Below are 15,802 nucleotides of genomic sequence, written 5' to 3' on the forward strand. Positions count from 1 at the left end.
TAAACACCTATTACCTCAAAAAAATTTATGTATACGAATAAGAAAATATATGCCATAGTAGGTAATCGAACAATATCCAAATTCATCGACTCAAGCGTAAATATTAACATATATATTTACAATCTCGTTCAATCAGAGTCCAATTTTGTGGACACTCCTTTAAAGAGTGTGCACAAAATAAATTAATCCTATTGGCTGCCTTAAAACAACCGTCAACTATTTATTAATAATGTTTTGATGTTTTATCTTAATTTAAATTGAAATCTATAATTGGAAAATAGTATATATTGTATCTCAAAATAAAAATATCAGAATATTGCAAATACTGAAAATAACTAGTTGAGATCCTGTTTTAAGTTTGTTATCATTGACTAATATGAAGTTGCATACTTTCATCATCTTTTATGTAAAATAAGATGATCATTGTGAAATTAAGTCAATTAATTATGCAAAAAAATAAAAAGAGTTTGTCCTAAGTTTCAATCTCGTGCGACAAACTGGATGCTCCTTCTAACGGAAATGATTCAAGGATGAAAAACAAATTAATTACTTTAATAACAATGTATGATGCAGCAATTGATCAACTTAATAAAATTTGCAGTATTAATTAAATCACTTGATTCAGCTTACTAAAGTTCGCAGTACTAACGAAATCACTTGCTTGATCTTTCAAGATTCAAGAGCATCATTTTAAATGACAATTAGATCAAACAACATCATGTCAATCGCATTTAGCCCATAAATTAGGAAAGAAATCATTGATTTCAAAGGCCTATATTATCCTGTGTTGTAATTCCTATATTTTAGGATCGGATATACTTATATTTGCCGTCTTTAGATTTAATTGAATTGAAATTAAACAAAAAAAAGAATTTAATGAATAGTTAACATTTGGTTTAGACCAACCAATAAGATTAATTTGTTTTGTACACATTCTTTAAAGGAGAGTGCATAAAATTGGACTCATTCAAGAAGGAGTATTAGAGTAAATTCTCGGTTGAACACACATATCTTCGTATGTTAAGTATGTTATTAAGTTTAAATGCCAACACTACATATTGATATAGCCTATTGAAGTCAGCTTCGTTTAGGAATATAATAGGTAATAGAGTCTTAGGATTTTCCAATTTACTCAAGAAGAATAAATAATTTAAGATCACATGAAGACATCAATATGAAGAAACTTCATCGAGGTAAGAAACAAAAACTGGTGTTCCCTTCCTGACTCTTTTCCATTATATTTATCTATATATTTATCGTACTAAAAGTTTGGGACTTTAGTAAATGATCGTATGCAAGAAAGATCGTATAACGGGTTAGATATTTCTAAGTATATTGATGTTTCAACTTCTCAAGCTCTTTCTTGTTGAGGACTGGAAATTAAGCTTGAGAGAAAGCAAGTTATTTAATTAATGTAAATCTCAAGACTTTCTAATTCATTATTGAGTTTGTAAAGTTTTTTTTTGGTAGTTTCTATTAATGGTTTGGAGTTCACGAACTCAAAAGTTTGATTTTTTGAATCTATATATTGTTTGTAGAACTCACAAACTAAAGTCAGTAAGTCAATTGTGTTCTCAAACCTAAATGGGTAAGTTCACAAACCTATTGTAGAAACTTATACTGAGACCTTTTGACATTTAAGTTTGCGAATCTAAAAAGGAGAGTTCGCAAACCTAGTGAAAAAAACTTCTCCTGAGACTTAACGCGATTTGAGTTCGTGAATCTAAAAGGTGAGTTCGAGAACCTAGTACAAGAAAAATTTCTCATGCGACTTTTTGAGCGTTTGAGTTCGCGAACTTAAAGGATTGAATGTTTACTATAACGTCATTTTTATTTGAGTTCTCGAACCCATAAAGATTTTGAGTTCTACTTTATATTTTATGAGTTCATGAAGTCATCAGCTGAGCTTATGGACTTAAAATATTAACGGGTCGACTGAGTACACTATTGGCTTCTGACTTATCTATTATTATTTAATTTTCAAAGAAAAAATTTCACACCCTGAAAAGTCCTAAGTTCTTTTTAGGAACTGATCTAGCTTGGGATTCAAGATTTTAGATCTTTTTCTAGACAACCGCCTCTTTGTACAGATTGTATATTCTTAGTAGTTTGAAGTTATCTTCGATAGTAACTCTTTTCATAGAATGTACTCGAGATGCTAAAATGTACAACTTCAAACTAAGGAAAAAACCTCATTGCAAGTCTATCTCTTACCAAAGAGAAAATTTTATTTATCTAAGGAAACGACTTAGATTCATCAATCAAAAATGAACTTCGTTACAAGAAATTCATTGTTTATAGCTTAAGCAACCAATATTGATTTATTACTATAAATTAAAGACATCAGCAACATTGAAAACTCAATTCCTGCATGCTTGTGTATATTGTTGCCATTTTTATTCTCCAAATACTATCTCCGTAATCTAACGTTCGACTTTGAAATACTTCATCTTGGATTCGTGAAGTAAGGGTACAACCTAGTCTTGGAGATGTAGATTTATATAAATCGGGAAATAGATTTATCTCTCCTTGATCAAGCATCGGAATGGAAATCATCATGAGTCATGTTGGAGGAAGGGTAGCTCTAGTCTCCATGAAGAACTGTGGAGCAACTCCTAAGGATGTAAAGGACATCATCTAAATACATCAAGTATGTAGGTTCTTGTGAAATCAAGATACGTAGGGGCACCACTACAACAGAGTAGTTTGGACGTTTTTTTTTATCAATTACATTTCATACCAAAATCTTATAGCAGGCTAGTGTTTGTAGCTTCTTAATATAGTTTGTGCTCAAACTGGACGAGGTCTCGGGGTTTTGCTTCTTCGAATTTTTCCTCGTTAAAATTTTTTCTAGTGTGTGATTTCTTTTACTTTTTACTCTCGTATTATGTAAATTTATTTTATATTTAAAAGTACAAGCAAGTTGTATGTTAATCAATCCTTGTGTTTTAAAAATCTTTTATTGAGATTATTCAAGCATATTTATTGTTTGATTTAATCTTGATTGAATTTCATGGAAGTTTTTTTCCTATAGGTTCTGTAACGAAAAAATTGATGTTGTACTTGGTACCCTCCTCTTTTCAATGTATAATGTTAGAAATCAACGTAAATATTGAAAACAATATTGGTAGTTAGAATGAAGCCAAGGATACACCCCATTCATTTATGAATATTGTTGGATTACTTTGATGACATTTTGTAGTTTTTTGAATTTCAGTTTTCTTGTGTGTTTATCATTTAAAGTATTTGGATAGTCTATATATAATAGGGTTTTCGCGCATAATGTCGACAGAAGTGGAGAACCTTTCCATAGTTGGAAGTTTGTCAAGGTACACAGAATTCGAAAATAAGCATAGATGAGAATTAAAGAACTTTGCACACTCAAATAATTTTACAGATGAATGTTTGCAATACAAACATATGGGACGATCCTCTAAGCAGTGAACATAGATGAGAATTTGGCGAAACCCATATGACAGTTAAATTTTAGATATCAAATACTAAAATAGTGCATATATAATATCTTAACTTATTATAATAATAAAATATTTATCCGTGGAACATGCTCATCAATGTACCAAAGCTCGAATATTCACATGTTGTCGGGTTTGTTTGTTTGTCATCCCCCTTCCCTCAAGGCAGTGGCCATATAATTTATCATATTAATTGCTCAAATCCTTGTAAGATTTTGTATATCAAAGATCCAGCGGTAAAAGAGAGTTTGATTCTGCTTCACGAATCCCAAGTGAAGTCTTCAAAGTCGTAACCTAGTTATGTTTCACAAAGAAACCTAAGCCCGACTCTATCCGCAACTACTATGCCTCGTGTACGGAGTGATATTCTACTTTGCAAAGAGTCCTCTATTTATAATGATGAAACATGATAGATTGCCTAAGGTTCAAGAACTTGTTTCTTATGACCAAAGCAAGCTTGTTAACTAGTTTCCATGCTCAAGAATTACTTTGATCCCAAGCAAACTAAATTTATCAACATAAACCGATTCTAAAGAATAGAAACCATGTAAGCATGTGAGAAATTTGCCTTGTAATACAAAGAAGAATGTGTGCTCTAACAGAATGTGCACCTACATATTTTTCGATTAAAGAAAACCGTGCATAAAAGTTATCTTACGAATAACCAAGTATGGTTAGTGAACCATCAAGTAATGCTGGAATTCGGTGGCACCCAAAAGCAGACCACTTCGCCAACTAAGAAAAGTGGTTCGCGAACTCAATATGTTTGAAATATCCAGGAACATATCCAAAAGTACATTATTCGCGAACTGAAAAATCAAATCGGGAACATAGAAACGAATTTCAAAAAGTGTTCGAGAACACCTTGAAATTGCATAGTTTGCAAACTGAAAAATCAGTTCGTGAAAATTTGTGCAACTTGGAGTTCGGCAATATTAAAAAATTGCATAGTCCGCGAACTAAAAGATCATTTTTGAACAAAAGTACAATTTGACGTCTTTAGGCTTATATTCACATACATGGTTTTTTGAACAATAAAATTATCGTCAACCTCAAAAGTGATAAGACCTATGAATATTCAACGCTTGAGTTGATGCTTCGAGATTTGTCAAGTACAAGCTTGAGATCGAAGCTTCTTCTTTGTGATTCATCATATACTAAAGCCATACGATATTGTCTTGGAAGATAAAATGATAGAAATAGAGTTGAAACTCCATTAATTAATACTCAATTATTCAAAATTCTTTCTAAAATAATATAATTCTCTGATTCCAACTAGGCTTACAAAAGCTAAATTTTAACTTGATAAATTAATAATCGCATTTAATTAATAAATTTTGTTGTCCCAAATGCATTAATTTATAGATTTTCAACTGTAATGAGTAAATAGGATAGTCAGTGTTCACATACCTTTGTCGATGAAGTTCTAGCACATGTCTTCGTTGTTCTTCAGTTTTCAATCTCTTGAAGGTATTCAGTGATTTCTTATACTCAACTACCCTGCTCTAATCCTATCCCGAGATTGGCTTTAGTATAAATTCAGATATAGTTTTGGCCATCTAACATTAACTACAAGCTTGACATACGTATATTTGTGAGTTCTACCGAGCGATGCTTTAACAAGAATCTTGATTTCAAAGAGTAGATACTTGATATTTTGGTCATTTCCAGTTTGATGAGAATAGCAGTTAAGATCGGAAATGAATAATGCTCTCTTAAAGTACTCGTATCATCTAAGTACATACTTAATATGATATAGTAAAAACTTTAAAAAACATTGCTGGTACTGCTGCTGCTAATCAATATAAAAATAATGAAGAGATGGATTAGCTGTCCAGAGCTCATTATCATCGAATTGTGTTAAGCAGTAAGGTATATATATATTAGCAGAAAAAGATACTCTCTAAGTAGATTATATACGAAGAAAATCCAACAACAATAAGCACATATGATTAGCAGAAAAAGATACTCTCTGCAGTAGATTATATACTCTATTAGCAGCAAATCATAAGCACATATGATTTTCCATATCCAAATTATTCTCTATATCTGAGTTCTAATTAATCAGCATTATCGATACCAGAAAAAGATACTCATTACAGTAGTACAACTACAAATAAATTAGCAGTAAGCAAATAAAGCCATTCAAGCCATCATTGGAGTATGGAAAGATCTAAGAATACATGATAAGTTAAATATTATAGAGAAAAGGTTAAAGTACATTATATACGAAGTCTAACAGAGACACGACCAAAAAGAAACTATTTTTCTCTCTCCTAAGACTCAAAGATCGAGAACGGTGATTGGGAAAGTGCCAACAACCTATTTGGGAAGAATCCAAGAGCAATTACGGAAGTAACCACGAGTGGTTCAGAAATGGTGTTGTTTGTAGCTGTACACAGTAATCAGTTGATGTTAATTTGTAGAATAAATTTTAAAATGCAAGCCAGAAGTAGTTGCGGTGGTGAACACCAGCCCTTCACGTATGTTTAATTGATATCCCCAACGACACCAATCAACTAGAGAATGGTGAAACAACACTTCACCTTGCTGCCATATTTGGACATGCTGAGGAATCTTACAGTACAACAGACTCGGTACATAATTATTTGTAAAGACAGACAAGCTTTCAAGACTAAGAAAGTTACAGGAGGTGACTCATGAAATGTTATACAAAACAAAAGAGATAAGAACCGTACCAAAAGTCTGTTAGAGCAATAAAGGATAAGAGCACATGACACTCTGTAACGTCTACCAACAGTCGTATAAACTGATAATAAAGGGCCACCACTAAGCACAGAGTCTAATACTCTCACTATCCCCCTCAAGTTGAACAGGTGATAAAAACTTCAACTTGTCACGCAAAAATTCAAAGCGAGTGGTAATACATAAGCTTTTGGTGAAGACATCAACAACTAATGCATCATTGGAGATGTAATAAACTTGCAACACTTTTGATTGCACCAACTTTCTGATAAAATGGAAATGTATAGCACTCTTTGAGGGTGAAAACAGTTTCTGCTGATTTTGGTAATTTCGAGTGTGTGGGTGAGAAACGAGTCTAAACCCTAAACAATGTACTGCAAGGGAGTACTTTGATTCGAGAGATCAATCTGTACAAATCCGGCCTAAACCAAGAAATGGCCGTTCCAGACTTGCTTCGGTCACAAAGTGAAGGAGAAGGGTTGGTCTAGGGAGGGAAGCGAAGAGAGTGTTAAGACCAGAATAGTTGATTCGGGAAGAGTAGTTGTTTGACGACTTGTATCAGAAAGTGGAAAGCTAACAGATGGGAAAGCTAACAAGTGATTTATGAGTGTTGTATTCTCCTGACCAAAACTTGTTCTTTGGTGGAAAAAGGTGAGACCTATTTATACAAGTCGCAACGAAACGTACCCTGGTCTCGTAAGAAGTGGAAACGGTTGAGTAAATGGAAGAAAGCGGTAATGGGTAACACCTGGAATTGATGTTTCCATAACGAAGGAAACGTTTCACCATTACTTATTGTATTTACTAACCTCCCCACTCTTGTGACACTTTCTTGTAACGGGCGTAGTGTACGCCGCACGCTGTAAACCGCCAGACTAACACCTTGATGAGAATCCCCCAATTTGTGACATGTTTTGATGTCTCGAGTGTTTTGTGTAACATGTTGCTATTGTTTGGCAAGTTGAGCATGGGAGGCTTGCTGGCTCGGTGGTGACCTTCGACGGTCGAGATTTCGCATCTTGAGAAGAAGGTTAACCGTTGATTATAGTTAGCTTCCGTTGGTATCCAGTGGCGTGGCCACGGTGCTGGCATGGCTTTCCCATGCTCTTGGCGTGGCTAATTAGGGTTTGATGCCGTGACCATAGAATTGGCATAGCTAAGTGTGCGCCGTGGCCAAAGAGTTGGCAGCGTTGCCAAAGGTTTCCACAAGTCGTTTGGTTTAGTGGCGAGCTTGTGCGGCTGAGATTTGCATCTCAAAAGGAAGGATAGCCGTTGATTGTTGCAACCTTCCGTTTGGCAGCCAACGACATGGAGGCATGGACGACATGGCTTTGGCGTGGACAAATTAGGGTTTTGGCACCGTGGCCAAGAGTTGGCACCATAGCTAAGAGATTTCCACAAGTCGTTTGGTGGCAAGTTTACGGCTGAGATTTGCATCTCAGATGGAAGGGCAGCCGTTGATTGTTGCAACCCTCCGTTTGGCAGCCAACGGCATGGAGGCATGGCCGGCGTGGCTTTGGCATGGTTTAGGCACGTCCAAGCTAGGATTTTGGCATAGTTTTAGGCGCGGCCAAAATTAGGGTTTTGGCATATTTTAGGCGCGGCCAAAATTACGATTTGGCATTGGGCCAAAAGTTGCCACGCGTTTGGTGGCTAACTTGGACGGCTGAGATTTGCATCTCAGAAGGAAGGGTGGCCGTTGATTGTTGCAACCCTTCGTTTGGCAGCCAGTGGCATGGAGGCATGGCCGACATGGTTTAGGCGCGACCAATCTAGGATTTTGGCATAGTTTTAGGCGCGTCTAAAATTAGGGCTTGGCATTGGGCCAAAAGTTGCCACGCGTTTGGTGGCGAACTTGGACGGCTGAGATTTGCATCTCAGAAGGAAGGGTGGACGTTGATTATTGCAACCCTTCGTTTGGAAGCCAGCGGCATGGAGGCATGGACGGCGTGGCTTTGGCATGGTTTAGGCGCGGCCAAGCTAGGATTTTGGCATAGTTTTAGGCGCGGCCAAAATTAGGGTTTTGGCATAGTTTAGATGCGGCCAAAATTAGGGCTTGGCATTGGGCCAAAAGTTGCCACGCGTTTGGTGGCGAACTTGGACGGCTAAGATTTGCATCTCAGAAGGAAGGGTGGCCGTTGATTGTTGCAACTCTTCGTTTGGCAGCCAGTGGCATGGAGGCATGGCCGGCATGCATGGCTTTGGCGTGGTTTAGGCGCGACCAAGCTAGGATTTTGGCATAGTTTTAGGCGCGGCCAAAATTAGGGTTTTGGCATAGTTTAGGCGCTGCCAAAATTAGGGCTTGGCATTGGGCCAAAAGTTTCCACGCGTTTGGTAGAGAACTTGGACGGATGAGATTTGCATCTCATAAGGAAGGGTGGCCATTGATTGTTGTAACCCTTCGTTTGGAAGCCAGCGGCATGGAGGCATGGACGGCTTGGCTTTGGCATGGTTTAGGCACGACCGAGCTAAGATTTTGGCATAGTTTTAGGCGCTGCCAAAACTAGGGTTTTGGCCTACTTTAGGCGCGGCCAAAATTAGGGCTTGGCATTGGGCAAAAAGTTTCCACGCATTTAGTGACGAACTTGGACAGCTGAGATTTGCATATCAGAAGGAAGGGTGGCCGTTGATTGTTGCAACCCTTCGTTTGGTATCCATCGACATGGAGGCATAGCCGGCATGGCTTTGGTGCGGAGGTGTGGATGACATGGCATGCCATTGGCACTATGGTGCGGCTGGCATGGTTGGTATGCCTTTGGTGCGGAGATGTGGCTGGCATGGCATGCCATTGGCACGGTGGTGCGGCTGGCATGGTTGGCATGCCTTTGGCGCGAAGATGTGGTTGGCATGGTGGTGTGACTGGCATGGTCTGTATGCCTTTGGCGCGAAGATGTGGTTGGCATGGTGGTGTGACTGGCATGGTTTGTATGCCTTTGACGCGAAGATTTGGCTAGCATGACATGCCATTGGCTCGGTGGTGCGGCTGACATGGTTGGCATGCTTTTGGCGCAGAGATGTGGCTGGCATGGCATGCCATTGGCACAGTGGTGCGTCTGGCATGGATGGCATGCCTTTGGCGCGGATATGTGGCTGGCATGGCATAACATTGGCACGGTGGTGCGGCTGGCATGGTTGGCATGCCTGTGGCGCGGAGATGTGGTTGGCATGGCATGCCATTGGCACAGTGGTGCGGCTGGCATGGTTGGCATGCCTTTGGCGCGGAGATGTGGTTGGCATGGTTGGCATGCGTTTGGCGCGAAGATGTGGCTGGCATAGCATGCCATTGGCACGTTTGACTCGGCTGGCATGTGTAGCGATGATGCCAGTCAGTACCGAGGGCTTTGCCGTGGAGCATGGCATTTACATAAAAAAGGTACCTCGTTAATTTTACGCATACATGTTGAATGGTTTAATAAATGTGCTAGTGGAAACATTATTACTCAAGTGTGACGTCACTGTTTGACTAAGGTTTTACGATTTTAACCCTAAACTAAAAACCACCATCAACATTAAGTCCCCTGCTTATCTCGGAACATGGGCATTGTTGCGAGGTAAGCATAAGATGGTGACAAACAAGAACAAAACGAAATGTCAAGTCATGAAAAGATGGTCAAGAAGATCCGTCTAACCTTTTCGAGAGGTGAGGAGAATTCGTGATTTCTATTTTGGTGGATTTGCGTAGATTTTGCTCGTGGTGCTGCTAGCTAGGCCGTGGAGTGGTTGGCGTTGCTGGATTGGCTTGGCAAGCCGTTGGCATGGTGTGGCTTAAAACGGAGCCGCTGGCGTTGGTCGGCTTGGAATATGATCCGCAGGTATTGTGTGGCTTGAAATGGATCCACAGGCATTGTATCGGCTCGGAATGGATCCGCCATCGTAGTATTGGCTTGGAACGGGGCTGTTAGCGTAAAATTTGCGTGGGCCCTGGCTTGGGCCTGGCATGGCATGAGCGTTGGCATGGGCTTGGCATGACGTGAGCGTTGTCATGGGATTGGGTGCTGACTTGGTGTGGCGTGGGTGCTGGCATGGCGCGACGTTGGCTTGGAACGACACTGGCTTGGCGTGGCACGGATTGTTGGCACCGTGGTCCCCAATTGTGGTCGCCAATTGTTTGAAGGTGAAAACAGTTTCTGCTGATTTTGGTAATTTCGAGTGTGTGGGTGAGAAACGAGTCTAAACCCTAAACAATGTACTTCAAGGGAGTACTTTGATTCGAGAGATCAGTCTGTACAAATCCGGCCTAAACCAATAAATGGCCGTTTCAGACTTGCTTCGGTCACAAGCTTAAGGAGAAGGGTTGGTCTAGGGAGGGAAGCGAAGAGAGTGTTGAGACCAGAATAGTTGATTCGAGAAGAGTAGTTGTTTGACGACTTGTATCATAAAGTGGAAAGCTAACAGATGGGAAAGCTAACAAGTGATTTATGAGTGTTGTATTCTCCTGACCAAAACTTGTTCTTTGGTGGAAATAGGTGAGACCTATTTATACAAGTCGCAACGAAACGTAACCTGGTCTCGTAATAAGTGGAAACGGTTGAGTAAATGGAAGAAAGCAGTAACGGGTAACACCTAAAAATTGATGTTTCCATAATGAGGGAAACGTTTCACCATTACTTCTTGTATTTACTAACCGCCCCACTCTTATGACACTTTCTTGTAACGGGAGTAGTGCACGCCGCACGCTGTAAACCGCCAGACCAATACCCTGATGAGCATCCCCCAGTTTGTGACATGTTTTGATGTCTCGAGTGTTTTGTGTAGCATGTTTCTATTGTTTGGAAAGTTGAGCTTGGGAGGCTAGCCGGCTCGGTGGTGACCTTCGACGGTCGAGAGTTCGCATCTTGAGAGGAAGGTTAGCAGTTGATTGTGGTTACCTTCAGTTGGTAGCCAGTGGCGTGGCCACGGTGCTGGCATGGATTGCGCATGCTCTTGGCGTGGCTAATTAGGGTTTGATGTCGTGACCATAAAATTGGCATAGCTAAGTGTGCACTGTGGCCAAAGAGTTGGCAGCGTAGCCAAAGGTTGCCACAAGTCGTTTGGTTTAGTGGCGAGCTTGTACGGCTGAGATTTGCATCTCAGAAGGAAGGATAGTCGTTGATTGTTGCAACCTTCCGTTTGGCAGCCAGCGGCATGGAGGCATGGACGGCATGGCTTTGGCGTGGCCAAATTGGGGTTTTGGCACCGTGGCCAAGAGTTGGCACCGTATCCAAGAGATTGCCACAAGTCGTTTGGTGGCAAGTTTGTACGGCTGAGATTTGCATCTCAGAGGGAAGGGTAGCCGTTGGTTGTTGCAACCCTCCATTTGGAAGCCAGCGGCATGGAGGCATGGCCGGCGCGTCTTTGGCATGGTTTAGGCGCGGCCAGGCTAGGATTTTGGCATAGTTTTAGGCGCGGCCAAAATTAGGGTTTTGGCATAGTTTAGGCGTGGCCAAAATTAGGGCTTGGGATTGGGCCAAAAGTTGCCACGCGTTTGGTGGCGAACTTGGACGGCTGAGATTTGCATCTCAGAAGGGAGGGTGGCCGTTGATTTTTGCAACCCTTCGTTTGGCAGCCAGGGGCATGGAGGCATGGCCGGCATGGCTTTGACGTAGTTTAGGCGCGACCAAGCTAGGATTTTGGCATAGTTTTAGGCGCGGCCAAAATTAGGGTTTTGGCATAGTTTAGGCGCGGCCAAAATTAGGGCTTGGCATTGGGCCAAAAGTTGCCACGCGTTTGGTGGCGAACTTGGACGGCTGAGATTTACATCTCAGAAGGAAGGGTGACCGTTGATTGTTGCAACCCTTCGTTTGGCAGCCAGCGGCATGGCCGGCGTGGCTTTGGCATGGTTTAGGCGCGGCCAAGCTAATTTTGGCTTAGTTTTAGGCGCGACCAAAATTAGGGTTTTGGCATAGTTTAGGCGCGGCCAAAATTAGGGCTTTGCATTAGGCCAAAAGTTTCCACGCGTTTGGTGGCGAACTTGGACGGCTGAGATTTGCATCTCAGAAGGAAGGGTGGCCGTTGATTGTTGCAACCCTTCGTTTGGCAGCCAGTGGCATGGAGGTTGATAAGCATCTATATGATACATTTTATACCCATATTTATATTAGCTATGATACAATATTTTAGTTATTAATACTATTTTAGTGCTTTTGTAGAAAGTACAAGTGAATTCGATCATCCAACGAATAAACAACAAAATGTGAGACTTAACGGCGTCTGCGACGAAAATGGAAAAATGTGGTTGGCCTGGCACTTCGATATATCAGCAACCACAATGATGAAATATGGTTGGCATGGTATTTCCATGTATCAGCAACCACAATGATCAATTATGCTGGCCTGGTATTTCTATATATCAGCAACACTCATTACACTACGGGAAAAAACATCATTGACGACACAAGATAAGAGTTGCAGTACCCCTACGACAACTCCATTCCATGCATTGTGGAATGGGGGTATTGTAGAAAGTCCAAGTTTTTCTACAATGGATGACAAGTGTTATAAAGGGTGATGTGATTCATGGTTCGACAATAGTTTGTCAATGTTGTGATTCTCTTTCGATTTTTTTTGATAACCTAACACAACTCTTGCTTGTATTGTAGAACAATCGTGGACAACATAAGTAGTATATCGTAGAAACATATACAACAACAATTACCAGTATTATGAATAATATTTGCACAACACTTGTATGAATTGTCGAACTATCTTGGACAACACCTGGTTATGTCGTAAAGACATTTTTCACAACCTTTGGTATGTGTAGTTGAAATATGGAATACAACTCTTATTAGAAGTTGTGTGCATAAAACTATTTTGAAAAAAAAAATTATAGCTGAAACCGAATTGCATGAATTGCCGAAAGTATTTCACATTCACATTAACATGCCAGTGTAGCACATTTACATTCATTCAAGTTAACCTACCACTCCAATTGCATTACCTAGCTAACTTCAAATCACCTTGTATGAAAGTGTGTTGCGCAACGAAAGAAAATAAAATGATAGATTCTTTAAACATGACTAAAAATATCATATAAATCGTACGTGCGTAAATTTATTCCATAGATGGAACAACTAGGTGCTGATTAAAGTACAAAAGAGTAACTATTCATTCATATACAACCAGCTATTGAAAACTGATGCTGAAGATGGTTGGACTCGAGACTCATGGCAAGAGATTTTCTTCAACTTGGTCCACATTCTCCAGTTTACAGCTGCTTCTGTATGTTACAAGTTTTTGCTTTATTGAAAAGCAATTGTCACCCTACAATTCAAAGTTTGAACCACATATGAGAGACTGAAAAATCAGACTGAAGTTTCTGCAAGCATTAAGTTTTTCATCAAAGACATCCTAGGTTCCCACATATTTGCATTTGTTAGGCTTTCAGATCAGTGATACTAGGTTGTTGCAACTGTATTTACAGTTTTCTGCTATGTGGGAATGCTCACATAGCAAGAGTCAAGTAAACACACTAAGAAAATAATTAGGCAGATGTGAATTCCATGCAACAGCTTGAACCTGAAACAAGATGAAGTAATAACAAAAATGGAAAAACTACATATTGATAGAGCGGGCTGCCACAGACTTCCACTTTGGAATTGTAAGCTACACACTCATAGAGGAAATTAATAAGTTGTTGAGAATCAGCACTCTGTAAGCAGTTAACGCGGAGCACATCTAGCTTGTCAAAGCAAGAAGAGCATAATAAAACATCAGATCCAATAGCTTATACCCAAAGGATGACAAGGGACAATTTATCGCGAAGGTTGGATGGAATAGGTCCATCGAAATTGTTGAACCCGGGTCCAAATTCTTTAATTGCTATAGGGATTGGTTCCAGAGAATGAGTTGTTGCGCAGTGGGAAAAGCTCAGTTAACATCCTTGCACAAGTGGGTTAATATAACTAAAGAAACTAGGCTAGTGCTCACAGATGCTTACATCAACTTCGTGTACAAAAGATTACAAATTTCAGGAGCCAGTGTTCCATCCAGAGAAAGATCCTTCAAAGCTCTGCAAGTAGAAGAAATTTCACATCGTTAATTCATATTCTCTCCACAAATCCAACAAACTTTTCTCTCTCACAAGGTTCAAGCTCGATAAGATTAAGGTTGAAGCCCTATATGATTTTTCCCACAAACCATTGAATTTCCAACCTCCCACCAATACTACTACTTTTCAGTTCCAGGACTGAGATCTATGTCGTCAAGGGCAAATAAACTGACACGAGCAATTTACACTCCGCAAATCATGACAACAACAAATTTAAATTTACACAATAAAACAACCAATTTATCATGAACAGCAACAAAAACCCTAAATCAAAAGACAAAACCACTTACAAGACTAGTGGCATCGATGTTGTGTACAGAAACTCCAATTCCTCCAGCAGATTTACTAATAACAGCACACTCCTTCAAAGTGTCGTATATTCCTTCAATATTGTCCTCTATCATGCACACATGGAAGCCTCTACTCAACTACAAATTCCAACAAAACCTCAATTAGTCAGAAAATTAATCCTAATATCAAAATAACAAACAAAGAAAAAACATAACATACTTGAGGCCTTGGTGTCCTTGCATTGAAAAGAGTAGGAGAAGCATGGGCAAACCAACGCCGTGACATAAGATGATATGTTTTAGAACAGGATCAATATTGTCTTTGTGGATTCCAACAGCAACCTCAGGAGAAGAAATCTCCAACCAGCTTGGTGGTGTTCTGTATCAACCCAGATCAAACAGTCAATACCTTCTCACACCCAAAACACCCCTCCAACATTAAAATCATACCAACACATCAGAAATACAACAGATTTGTAAATTGAAGCTACTTTTTATTGTCAGTATATACCTGAATGAGTGATTGAGTTCTCTCTACTTCCATGTGTTAAAAGATAACGCCATTTTGTCTGTACTTAATTACAGGTTGTACATCTAAGCTGCAATCCTCAGAGAGTCCTTCCGAAAGTTAGACTTTAAGCCTTCCTCCGTCCTGATGTAAAGGAAATAAGAATCAAGTCATATTCAAAATAGAGAGCTTAGAAGACAGAAGAAATCTAAAATAGACCGCAATTAGACCTCAAATGGCTAAAAAGGAAGACCATTCAAAACAAAATTAGAAGGAACTAAGAGTTACAAAACAAAATTGGGAACTAGGGTTCCTGAGAAACTAAAAAAAACACAAAAATCAATAACAGAACTTGGAGATTGAAAATAATTTACCGCATAATTTAAGTTAAGATAATCGTTACGACGCTTACAGCTATTGATAGTTAAGGCACCCATGGTGACAAATCTTCAGAAATTCGTGTTCGAATCTTCAATATGAACAAAACCCATCTTTAATTTCTCCATTTCTAACTCAATTAACGATTCACTAAGAAAACCCTAGTTCTCGATTCATAACAGGACTCAATCTTCTTCTTCATAATTAGCAGAAACACCAACTCCTTCTTCTTTTATACATCCTCATGATTTAAATTTCCTCAAGCCATACCTCAATTTCACCTCTCGATTTTCAACTGAAGAAGAGCAGAGAAGAAGAACGAAAAAGAAGAAAGAAGAAGAGAGAATAAGAAGAGAAAATGAGTTTCAAAGAAGCCATTGCAATTTGAAAGAACCGATCTACAACTTCCGTAAGTTTT

The 15,802-nt window shown here is 39.5% G+C and overlaps 1 long non-coding RNA gene across 2 annotated transcripts; it reads right to left on the minus strand.

Annotated features, from left to right (window-relative positions):
* Window positions 1-14,111: 14,111 nt before the first annotated feature.
* Window positions 14,112-15,495, minus strand: LOC113353475. 2 transcript variants are annotated; one of them, XR_003361308.1, is made up of 5 exons: window positions 15,419-15,495; window positions 15,010-15,150; window positions 14,719-14,877; window positions 14,499-14,636; window positions 14,112-14,169 (listed from the first exon to the last, which is right to left on the minus strand). It is a non-coding gene; the product is annotated as an uncharacterized LOC113353475 (long non-coding RNA). The 2 variants fall into 2 exon arrangements; XR_003361309.1 differs by having other exon boundaries at window positions 15,381-15,482.
* Between the last annotated feature and the right edge of the window lie 307 nt (window positions 15,496-15,802).

The sequence above is a fragment of the Papaver somniferum genome, chromosome 2, assembly GCF_003573695.1.
Source record: "Papaver somniferum cultivar HN1 chromosome 2, ASM357369v1, whole genome shotgun sequence".
Taxonomy (NCBI): domain Eukaryota; kingdom Viridiplantae; phylum Streptophyta; class Magnoliopsida; order Ranunculales; family Papaveraceae; genus Papaver; species Papaver somniferum.